The 12,386-nt window shown below is 47.7% G+C and overlaps 1 protein-coding gene across 1 annotated transcript in view; it reads right to left on the reverse strand.

The window, feature by feature from the left end:
- TAGAP (T cell activation RhoGTPase activating protein) overlaps positions 1 to 12,386 on the reverse strand; it is an 80,417-nt gene that overhangs the window by 12,736 nt on the left and 55,295 nt on the right. The gene's annotated exons all lie outside the window — the stretch shown is intronic.

Consider the following 12,386-nt stretch of genomic DNA (forward strand, 5'->3'; position numbering starts at 1 on the left):
CAGTATTCTTGCCTGGAAAATCCCATGGACAGAGGAGCCTGGCAGGCTGCAGTCCATGGGGTCGAAAGAGTTGTACACGACTTAGCGGCTAAACCACCAGAATACAATTTACATCATCTTTAAAAAAATACATAGCACCAAAGGCTCAGTGACCTACAGAAACAGTTCCATAGACAGATTAGCATTTTTCACTTGTCTATAATTCTTCTATCAGCCAACAACATCCTATTTTAGTGAAGTTAGTAGTAAGTATGTCAAAAGAAGGGGCTTCCCAAGTGGCGCAGTGGTAAGGAATCCATCTGCCAATTCAGGAGACACACGAGATGCAGGTTTGATTCCTGAATCAGGAAAATTCCCTGGAGTAGGAAATGGCAATCTGCTCCAGTATTCTTGTCTGGAGAATCCCATGGACAGAGGAGCCTGGCAGGCTACAGTCCATGGAATTGCAAAGAGTCAGACAGCACTGAGCACACACACTCCCACATGTCAAAAGAAGAGTGAGTTGGAGCCCTGGCAATTGCAGAGCAGTAATGTCTTTTGGCTCTTCTTACAGACTGGACGGTTGATGGGAGAACCAAGTGGGAAGGGCCGTTTTCCAAGCCCCTGGAAGAGTCTGACGGTCATCATCTGAACAGCAGGTAAGTTGTGTAACTGATGGAAAGCTGCATCAGCAGGTGGTCCTGGTGGTGACAGAGGAGATGACCACCTCGCCCACCGTGGGTGCTGCCCTGCTCGACATGTGGCTCCCACTGTGGAAACCAAGTAGGAAGGGCCAGGTCCTACACCGCTGATTCTGAAAATCTCAGAGTAAGTTTGACTGCGGGGTCTCTGGACAAGAGTTGAAACATCTGTGAATACATTGTGAAATTTGGAAGGGCTTCCCTTGTGGCTCAGCTGGTAAAGAATCCACCTGCAATGTGGGAAACCTGAGTTTGATCCCTGGGTTGGGAAGATCCCCTGTAGGAGGAAAAGGCTACCCACGCCAGTATTCTGGCCTGAAGAATTCCATGGACTGTATAGTCCATGGAGGAGCAAAGAGCTGGGCACCACTGAGCGACTTTCACCTCACTGTCAAAAAACAACCAAAAAAGAAAAGATCATTTTCACTCTCTCCATAGCCTTATAATTTCTTTCAGAAAGCATGTTCTTACCCTGCATGACAAGAGTTTTCAGAACATGGAAAGGAACTTAAACAGCTTTTGCTAGCAAGCAGAAATAGACAGGGAGGCCTGGCGTGCTGCAGTCCATGGGGTCACAAAGAGTCAGATATGACTGAGCGACTGAACAACAAGAAGCAGAAACAGGCAAGACAGGCAGCTGGGTTGAAGAAACACATTGTAAAGATGATTCTCGTGTTAGGATGTTTATTACTTAGCTCATGGTCACAAATGATTTTTTCTCCCAAGAACTGGTTCTGTTTTTACTGGGACGAACGTCTAAAGGCAATAAACTTCGTGATGGAGTCTGTGATTTCTAAGCTGAGTGAGTATTTTTGGGTGTTACTGAGAGCACTCAGGTTTCTTCCTGCTGCTCCAGGCTGACTCTGGACACCCCTTCATGAAGGCTGTTACTACTCCAGTCCTGACAGCTGTGACCAAGACTTACGAACGAGTCATTCACCCCATATTTTCCATATGGACTGTGCAGTGTTACCCATCTTGCCATGGAAACGGCCACTTGAGAACCAGTCTTTCCATTCTAAGCTCACTCTTCCTTTCTCTCTGTGACCCAGAGCCCTGAGTTTCTTAATTAGAGTGATATCAACTACTTCTGGAGAAGGCAATGGCACCCCACTCCAATACTCTTGCCTGGAAAATCCCATGGATGGAGGAGCCTGGTAGGCTGCAGTCCATGGGGTTGCTAAGAGTGGGACATGACTGAGCAACTTCACTTTCACTTTTCACTTTTCTGCATTGGAGAAACAAATGGCAACCCACTCCAGTGTTCTTGCCTGGAGAATCCCAGGGACGGGGGAGGCTGGTGGGCTGCTGTCTACAGGGTTGCACAGAGTCAGACACGACTGAAGTGACTTAGCAGCAGCAACTACGTACTAGGGCTTCCCAGGGCTTCCCAGGTGGCGCCGTGGTAAAGAATCCGCCTGCAATGCAGGAGACACAGGAGATATGGGTTTGATCCCTGGGTTGGGAAGATCCCCTGGAGGAGGAAATGGCAACCCACTCCAGTATTTTTGCTTGGGGAGTCCCATAGACAGAGGAGCCTGGTGGGCTACAGTCCATAGGTACGCAAAGAGTCAGACACGACTGAACATACATGTAAGGCATACTTCCTGCATGGAGGAGTCTTTTCCCAAAGAGGTCACAATTTCCTCGAGGACTTTTACATCACGGCAGTGCCTGATGACTGATGGATACCCTGACCTTCTAGAAAGTTCAAGTTACAAATAAAAAAATTTTTAAATAATTGAGCCTTTTCTCTATGAGCCCCCCTCCCCAACCTGTCATGTTTTAGCCACAGAATCTTGTTATTCCCTAGAAAGTACACTGCACTTTTAGTCCCTTGGACAGCAAGGAGATCAAACTGGTCAATCCTAAAGGAAATCAACTCTGAATATTCATTGGAAGGACTGATGCTGAAGCTGAAGCTCCAATACTCTGGCCACTTACTTTGAAAAATCGACTTATTGGAAAAGATCCTGATGCTGGAAAAGACTGAAGGCAAACGGAGAAGGCGGTGGCAGAGGATGAGATGGTTGGATGGCATCACCAACTCAATGAACATGAGTTTGAGTAAACTCTGGGAGTTGCTGATGGACAGGGAGGCCTGGCATGCTGCGATTCATGGGGTCATAAAGAGTCGGACACGCCTGAGCAACTGAACTGAACTGGCCCCAGGGATCAGGTTCCATTCTGTGCAGCTGAGGCCTGGACACCAGGACTTAGAATCAAGGACCAGGGCGCAGTGGAGTCAACCATGGTCCAAGGCTTTTCCTCTCTCTGCTGTGAACTCTCCACTGTCCGAAGTCCTCCAGCCAGACTGGGCTCAGGTCTCATCTTTAACTGAGGGCATGGGATTCACTGACCTGCAGAGCACTCGGCTGTGCTAAATTCCTTTTATTAGATGACCGTGGTTGTAGTGAACTTACAGTAAAACTCCTTGCCTGCTTCTCCTCTAAGAAACATCCATGAAAGTCTGTGGGTGCATGGATGGGGTGGGAAGAGATGTCCCAGCTTCTCCTAGCCCAGGGCTCGTGGAGGGTGCTCGGGATAGAGGCTAGGTGGGGATTTGGGCTGGGGCAGAGGAAATCCAGTCCACATCCTTTAGGGTCATTCTTCTTCCTGGTAGGAAAAAGGCTGTCCTCCAGCCAAACCTTAACTCTGCTATGGCTCAGCAGTTACCTGAACAGCCCGAGGTCCGCCGGGCCACAGCGTGCCTAGTACTGCAGGTGTTACTGTGTCTTGCAGGACGATTTGCTGTGTCCACAAAATGCCTGCATTTTTGCGGTGGACACATATATATTTTAAATCTGTCTCCCAGATCTTCGTGATAATTAATCTTTGTATTGGAATACAAAATCACCTCAGCATAAAATAACATTTGAAGAACTCAGTGTTTTCAGAAAGCTGGCTTGAAAAATAAGAAAGGCTAGAACAAAATGTTCTTTTTAAACTGCCTTCCCCACTTATTGAGATCACAATAAAGAATTAGAAATAAACTATCTTGAGATTAGGAGATTAGAATCTGTGAATTGCTGATGATATAACCAGCTCCATGTCATAGGCAAGGCAACGCTCCAACTTACTTGCATAGATCACTTTAAGAACTAAAGAAGCCTTCCTTTGTGATTGTATTTTTGGCCCCCAAAATTGCACAAAGAAAACACGATGTCAAAAAAGGATAAGTTGGCAACCCTGAGCATCATTTAACTACAGCATAATTCAGCAGATTTTTTGAAGAAAAACAGAGAAAATTATGACAATTGAGGTTCTTTGTTAGCAGTCTGCAAAATTCATGTGCGGCATTTTAAAAAAAACAAACAAAACCGAACTAAAAAAGTAGTAACTGTGGAAAAATGTTTAGTTAGCCTAAGTTTCCAAAATACCTTTTAAAGAGATATTTCTTCTAGTTTTCTTTTTTTTTTAAACGCAATGCTTTTTTCATTTGTCATGTGAAAAAAATTATCCAGGGTTTTTACCTCCCTGCTTAAATTTTTAAAAAGTATTTGTCACTTTGAATCTGTGTGGTCCTTTTCTCAGACACTATGCCTTATTTGGTGTCTCCCGAGAAAGTCTCCCGGGAAAGGCCTCTGAAGGTGGCGTCGGCTCCCGGGGCTGGGGGTTCAGGGTGCTGTGGCCGTAGGTAGGGCAGTGTGGTCGAAGCTCCCACAAGAGGCAGGGGTTTCTATGTGAGCTCCAACCTAGTCTTAGCGAGGCTTTCAGTGATGAGGGCTCTGTGATCGAAGGGTGGCTTGGTCTCCCCGTTTTCAGGTTCAGCCACCGACCACCGCTTAGTGGCCAGGACCATGAGTGCCTCTTTTCCCTTGGTAATGGGAGCCTCTCGGATGCTCCAGTCCAGACTGGTTCTGATTTAGATCTCGGGATGTTGCTCAGATGGAGTAGGAAATGTCAATGCACTCCAGTATTCTTGCCTGGGAAATCTCAAGGACAGAGGAGCCTGATGGGCTACAGTCATGGGGTCACAAAGAGTCGGACACGATTGAGTGACTAAACAGCAAAAGCCTTTGGGCAGAGGGGTCAAGAGGAATCCATGATGCTTCTGGTAAGCCTGATAACCTCCCTTAGAGGAAGGGGGATGAGAAAATGGATTGAAAGAAGAACAAATTTACACTAAGCCATGGGAGAGTGTGTGGTCACCAGTACACACTGTTGATATTCTTAATTGCTTAGCTCTCCCCTTCTGGGAGTGGATGAACTGAACCAGGGCTCTGCTGTGTTGTTTGCAGCCCATGACTCCTGGGTTTTTCCTACAGATAAAAGAATCCCAAGGTTTTGCCTCCTGCCTTTGGGCCATAAAACATTATACAAAATGCTAATAACCATATATTTTTAAAAAACTGTTCTTGTATCTGTCCTAAATTTTATATATGTTGATGGCAAAACTGAGCCCAAATGCCATTTCTTTGAGATGTATCTTTTGTGAGAAGTTCAGTAAATCTCAAAAAGCAACGTTTTTTCCCCCCAAATTTTGCCAAATAGTGTTGCTCAAATTTGAGCACTTAGCAGCATCACCTGGTGTGTGTTAGTCATGTCTGACTCTGTGATCCCAGGGACTGTAGCCTGCCAGGAATTCTCCAGGCAAGAAGACTGTTGTGGATTGCCATTTCCTTCTCCATGGGTTGCCATAGCCTCCTCTGGAGGTTCTTCCCAGCCCAGGGATTGAACCCAGGTCTCCCGCATTGCAGGCCAATTCTTTTTTTTTTTAGGCCAATTGTTTACTGTCTGAGCCACCAGGGAAGCCCAAGAATACTGGAGTGGGTAGCCTATCCCTTCTCCAGCGGATCCTCCTGACCCAGGAATCAAACCAGGGTCTCCTGCATTGCAGGCCGATTCTTTATCAGCTGAGCTACCAGCTGAGCTATCAGCTCAGCCCAGCATCACCTGGAGGACACATTAAAACCCTGACTATGGGCCTTGAACCTAGCGCCTCTGACTCAGCGGGTCTGGGGAAAGGCCCAGGAACCATACATCCCCCAACAGTCCCAGACTGGGCTGCAGACCATACTTGGGAAGCCTCCGAGAGAAGTGTCAGGCAAAAGCAAATGTGTTTACTCCTGCATCCTGGGCATTGGTGACATCTTTATAATCACTGGGCTATTCCACAATCCCAGCACTTTGCTGGCTTGCAAGCATTTGTCTTGCCCCTGAAATGAGCCTACAGGTCCTTACAACAGAGAAATTCATTCTGACACCCTGAGACATCCCCCAGGGGGCCCAGTAGGAAGTTCACAAATGTTTGTCTGTAAGAATGAGAAAAATGACAGCTTCCCCGGTCAGAAGTGACACTTCTGCTTTGTCAGGTAGTGAATGTATCTCGGATCCTTGTTGCTATGCTCGATGTTGTTCTTCCAGATGAGACTCTGGGGCAGGGGCTACTCCAAAGGAATTGTGCAACCTCTCGTATCCAGAATAATCCCAAGAACCTTTAATAGACCGCCAGAGAGATAACAGCCACTGTTGATTCACCTAGAGGCCTAAAATCGAACGAAACAGAAGCTTTGCTGATTTTACTTTTTTCACTTAAATGTGGTAGTCACCTGTTGGTGACTCACTTCCAGCGGCCCTGGGTTAAGGAAACCAAATGGACCGCAAGTGACACTGGCTTGTTCTGAACCTTGGAGTCGGCTGTTTGCCCACAGGGTGTCTGTTCCTCATTAGGAGGGCTGGGCTATCCACAGACGCCCTTCTGCAAATTCCTAAACACTTGAAGGAGAGCTTCCTTTACTGCTATCTACCAGAACATGCTCTGTGTGTGTGTGTGTGTATAAAACATTGTCCTTTCTCTTACACATCACAAATGATCGGGTAGATAGAATACATAAATGTTAGTTGAATCTTTCTTGCCATACAAGAAAAGGCAGTTTCAAGTTTAAGCAGCAGTCCTTTGCACACTTAGCTGCACACTAGAATCCCCTGGGGGAGCTTTTAAAAATCCCCAATACCAAAGCCACTTCTTATACCAACCAGTGAAACTGTCATTTCTGAAGATGGGATCCAGACATTGGTATTAAAAAAAAAAATTCTACAGAGAATTGCAATAGGCAGCCAAACTTGAGGTCCAGAGATCTTAGCAACAGCTTTTGGGGTAAACTCATCTGTTAATTCTACACCTGGATCCTTTTCTGCAATCCCAGCCCTGGACAAGCTTCGAAAAAGCAGGTGCATTCCCGGGCAGGGCTGGGTCCGTTTCCCTTCTCAGAAGAACACCAGTCTCAGAGAACCACTGTCCTGACCCACCCTTTTCTGCTCGCAGAGGGAGGGAGCTGGGGTGACTTAGGATCTGCTGCTATCTTGCGGTTGATCAAAAGTGGCCACGGATTCTGTATAGCTGCTCCCAGCAAGCGATGGCATCTACTTCCTCACCCACTGAAGCTGAGCTGCTCTCACAACATGCTCTGCCCTGTAGGGTGTGACAAAAGGGATGTCATGTGCTTTCTGAAGCCTGGGTCTGCAGTTGCCCAGAAGCTCCAACTTTTGCTCTCCTGCATGCGTCTCTGAGATGGCCGTGTGGGCAGCCACGCTCGCCTCCTAGAGGATGAGAGGCTGCGTGGAGGAGCGGCCAGCCGCCCTGCCCAGCCAGCACCCACTCGCAGACTGCAGGGACTCTCCAGCTGAAGGGTGTCATCTGAGTGAGGACACGTGAAACCAGCAAAGGAGCTCCAGCCAATACAGTCAGGAATATCAGAAACTGCTGTTGTGTAAGAGACTGTGTTTTGGGGTGGTTTTTACTCAGGAATAGAAGCCTGAGACCAACAGGGACTCCAGCAACTGTTCTCGTGACTTCTGCATAAGGGCCACAGGGCCAGTTCTGCGTTGCATTGCCAGTACTGATTTTAAAAAGCACTGATTTAACCTCTTTCTCAGTGGGAGTCTTCATTTTAAAGCAGCTTCATGACCTATTGGGACTTCTCTGGTAGCTCAGAGGTAAAGAACCTGCCTGCAATGCAGGAGATGCAAGGAGACACAAGTTCGATTCCTGGGTTGGGAAGATCCCCTGGAGAAGGAAATGGCAACCCACTCCAGTATTCCTGCCTGGAGAATCCCATGGACAGAGGAGCCTGGTGGGTTACAGTCCATGGGGTTGCCAAAGAGTCGACATGACTTAGGTACTAAATAACAACAATAAACACGAACTACTGATATGGTATTTCTCACACTGAGTGTGATGCATTTTTCATGATAACAAAATTTAAAGCAGACTGTAGAGAAGTAAAATAAAAATCAACCAGTGAAGGATGCTAAAAAAAAATATCAGTACCCATGGATACAGATTATATATCAGGAAGCTTTCAGATGCAAAACTGAAGGCTAAAGTATCCAGAACTTTGAATAATATGTTGAAACAAATTCCAGAAAAGAACAATTGTCTCTGAGGGCTCCAGGAATTGAACTACTTCTGTAAATTTACTTCTGATATTATTTATAGTCAGTCAGTGGGCGAAGTGCTTAACTGGGTGTTGAAAAGTTTGGGAAAAGGACATGGTTCCCAGGCTCAAGGAGCATGTATTGTGTTCCATTCCCATCACTTCAGTTTTCCAAGTCAGTAACTGCTGACAGCATTCATAATCTCGGCTCTGATGGTGGGAACTCAAACCTAGCTCTTGTGGAGACAGTCTGGTTCTTCAGTGGAAGGAGGGGAGCCCCAGCTCCACTAGGGTTTTGTGGACAGGAGGGTGGAGCCGGGGCGGGGGTGGGGAATGGGCCTTCTCACGCCACAGTCTCGAAAGGGCCTCTACTGGGCAACATACTCGTGTGATTCAGCATCTAGGAGTAATTAAACCAGAAGGCTGTGCCTCGCAACAAACCACTCAGATTTTACCTATTACACTCATGTGCCTGCGTGTGCACGAGCACACACACACACACACACACACACAGGTCTGCTAGTGCTGCCACGACAAAACACCACAGACTGGGTGGCTTAACAACTGAAATGTATTTTTCACAGTTCTAGAGGCTAGAACTTGCCTGGTGGCTCAGACGGTAAAGAATCTGCCTGCAACGTGGGAGACCTGGGTTCAATCCCTGGGTCAGGAAGATGCCCTGGAGGAGGAAATAGCAACCCACTCCAGTATTCTTGCCTGCAGAATCCCAAGGACAGAGGAGCCTGGCGGGCTACAGTCCACAGGCTCGCAAAGAGTCAGACACCACTGAGCGACTAAGCACAGAGCCTAGCAGGCCAAGATGGAGGTGTCTGCAGGTTGGTTTCTCTGAGGCCTCGCTCCTTGGCTAGCAGAGCGGCCACCTTCCCGCGATGCCCTCACGTGGCCTTTCCTCTGCTGTGCACGTCCCTGGGGTCTCTCTGGGTGTCCTAACCTCCTCTTCCCATAACGACACTGGCTCTTACTGTGTCACAGAGCATCCCAACAGCCTCATTTTAGCCAAATCACCTCACACCAGGCCTCTCAAGACACCGTCATGTTCTAAGGTACTTCATTCGAGTTAAGGATTTGGCATATGGATTCATGTGTGTGTAAATCCATAGACATATATTTCACTGACAGGAAGGATGTCTGCGTTTGTTTCCCTGTCAAGGAGTTAGCATCAGCTCTCTGCCTGATGTTAAAGTCTACAGATAACGACAAAGGGAAGAAGAAAGCAAGTGGCTCTGAAGCAGCAGACGCTCAAGCCTGAGTCACTGGAGGTGAGGGGCTGGGAGAGGGGCGGGGAGTCCGGAGGGCCCAGGGCGGGGTGGTGGTGGTGGGGGGGGGCTTGTAAGCTGGCTCTGGCTCTCCAGAGGGGCGTCAGTTAACTGGGATGAAAACCCCACCTTCTTGAGTGAGATTGCTCAAGTTCTTATTCAGAAATAATCACCGAAGAGGAAATTCTGGCGGTTCTTCTCTTCCTTCTCCTTCTCCAACTCTCCTGAATGTTATCAGGCAGATGGGACTTCCTTAAACAAAAGTCACTGAGTTCCCATTTTCTCTAATTGGAAGCATTTCACAGAAAAAGCCAGGCTACCAGATAAATATGTGAGGCATTTCTTAACTGAGGAGGGGAATTCTGTAGATAACTAGGGACTCTGAGAGCAGGATAGAGGATGTTTGCCTAAATCCAACAACGGGAATTAATTTACAAACTCAACGACTGTGCTATGGAATCTATTCAACACTTGAGCCTGAGAGAACGCCTCCCAAATCTGTCTAGCCGATCTTTGCTCATCCTCCACAGCGGAGTGCTTCTGGAGCCAGCCAGAGGGGCTCCCGTGGCCTTCTCCTCGCTCCAGAAAAGGGCTGGAGCCATCGCTGTAGGAGGTGCTACCTTCCTGCTGGCCGTGGAGGGAGGAGCAGACAGGGTTTCAAAAAGAAAACATGCAAGGTCCACCCAGGAAAAAACAGTGGGACAACGTAACATGGAAATCCTGCAACTGGAACTGTCAACGAGAATGGCCAAAGATGGAAGACATCGACTCCTGCAGGCAAGAGTCCTCCAGGCAGAGGTCGGCACGAGCAACCCGGGTGCAGGCCGCCTGTGTCCTTCGAGTCCTGAGCGGGATACCTCCCTTCCTGTGGGTTTTGATTTTGTGGTTCGTTTGCCTTCCTGCATTACTTTTGCCTGTTTGGTTGGTTTTAGTCATGGTGGGTTGAAAGACGTTAAGGAAGGAAGGGAGCTTCTACGGTATCTCAGCAATCATCTCTGGACATGGAGATTACAAATTTTGCTCAGAATTCATTAAATGAATAAAACATATAAATATTTCCGGTACTGCTTTTTTTCCTCAAGAAAGGAATTTACTTCTTCCCCTGAAAAAGAAGCCAAATCTGGGACCCAGAGTAACACAGGAGCCCGAGTCTCCCCTGAGGAACGTGGGGACCCCTGTGGCATGGTTGCGACTGTCAAACAGCAGAGGGTCTCCCACTGTCTTCCTGGGGAGCCTGCCTGGTGTCTCTCAACGGGTCTCCAGGGGTCTGTGGCTCAACAGATAAATGGTGGTCACTTCCTATTACACAGACTTTAAGTGACTGATAACTTGTTTTAAGTTGTTCCTCCATATTTATGGGGTTTCCCAGGTGGCCCAGTGGTAGAGACTGCCTGCCGATGCAGGAGCCACGGGAGGCATGGATCCGATCCCTGGGTTAGGAAGATCCCCTGGAGGAGGAAATGGCAACCCACTCCAGTATTCTTGTCTGGGAAATCCCATGCACAGAGGAGCCTGGTGGGCTACAGTCTGTGGGGTTGTTGCAAGGAGTTGGACACAACTGAGTGAACATGCGTGCAGCCATATTTATTGGGAATTTGTCACAAACACTTGTCTATATTGTTAATCTACTCTGTGCTGCTATTTGACTTGGTACAAAATTATAGTTATTCTAAAGTCAGCATGTTAACACTTCACGGTGATCAAAACCCTTCCTTAGGACTTGTAGGTGACTGATGCTCAAACAAGGCTGATAGGAAGGCCCTGGCGGACAGTTCAGGCAGTGCTTTGCTTCTGTCTCTGTCAGGGCAGGGGGCTGTGTTTCATTACAAAAGCAATACTCTCTCCACATTGCCTGGCATGTAGGGGCATCCAGTTAAGGCTGGTGGAAAAAATAAATTCCTCTAAGGGACATTGTGAGTATAGAGCATGCGTGGCCTTGACTCTGCAGCTGAAGCTGATGGAGGTCCTCACGTGGTGGCAGAATCACTAGCTGGGTTCATCCAAGTGTTGGCCTGGAGTCAGGAGGGAGGAGGAGGAAGCGGGGTCAAGTTCCCACCTGGGGGCCTTTATGGGAAGGGAGAAGGTACTTCCTACACAGTACTGAGTCTGGTTTTCTCTGCGGTCTGCCTTGAAAGTCCCACTAATAGCGTGACCAGTGGAGAGAAGTCTATTTCGGCTGCCCCAGTAGACAGACTCTATAGAAAATATTTACAAGAGCTCAGGCAGAGCTCCCTGAACAGAGGGAGGAGGTGGCCACAGGGCCAGGAAGCCTTTTGGCTGGTCCCCCGGAGCCCCTCTCTCATCCACTGGTGCCCACAAGCCCGGAGAGAAATACCTTGTCTGAAGCTGCTCGGGGGATTCCTCACTGCTAGTTTTAATGAATGAGCCCGCCTCCCCCCATCCAACAGGAAGTGGGGTGCCGTGCCCGTGGTCATTAGTGATGCTATGGGGGAAAACAAAGGCTTTCATTCCTTCAAGTCTTCCTCAGAGCTGTATGTTTCACATAGTATAACTAGTTTTTTCTTAACAGGAAGAAAACTACTCTGAGTGAGAACTGGCTCTCCCTTCTGGAATCTGCAGACCGCTGCATCCTTTTTCGAGGTTGCCTGTCGGGGTGGCTGTGTCTTAGAACAGCGCTGCTCAAGGCTGCCTGGATGTCAGAGCCACCTAGGGGCCCTTGGAATGATCCCAGGGCACCGGCTGGACCCAGGTCAACTTCTCTGGAATCTTTGGACTCAGGTATCCATACCTTTAGAAGCCCCTCAAGGAGTTCCAAGCTGAAGCCAGTGTTGCAAACCACTGCTTAGAGTCTAATAGCAGTCCTCACCGGCAAAAGCTTTGATGAAGAAAAAGTCCAAAGATTTCTTTTAATTGGAAAAAATAAATTTTTCATAATCTTATAACTCAAAAGCTACTGAAGGGATTTCCCCTCACCCCTCGAACTTTCCATTAATGAAAAACAAAACAAATTTATACTGAAAACAATAATGAGAAGATTCAGCCCAAAGTAGAATTTTCCAGAAAGTTATGGGCAAGTGAAAAAAACTAAA

This window comes from Bubalus kerabau, chromosome 9 (assembly GCF_029407905.1).
Source record: "Bubalus kerabau isolate K-KA32 ecotype Philippines breed swamp buffalo chromosome 9, PCC_UOA_SB_1v2, whole genome shotgun sequence".
NCBI lineage: Eukaryota > Metazoa > Chordata > Mammalia > Artiodactyla > Bovidae > Bubalus > Bubalus kerabau.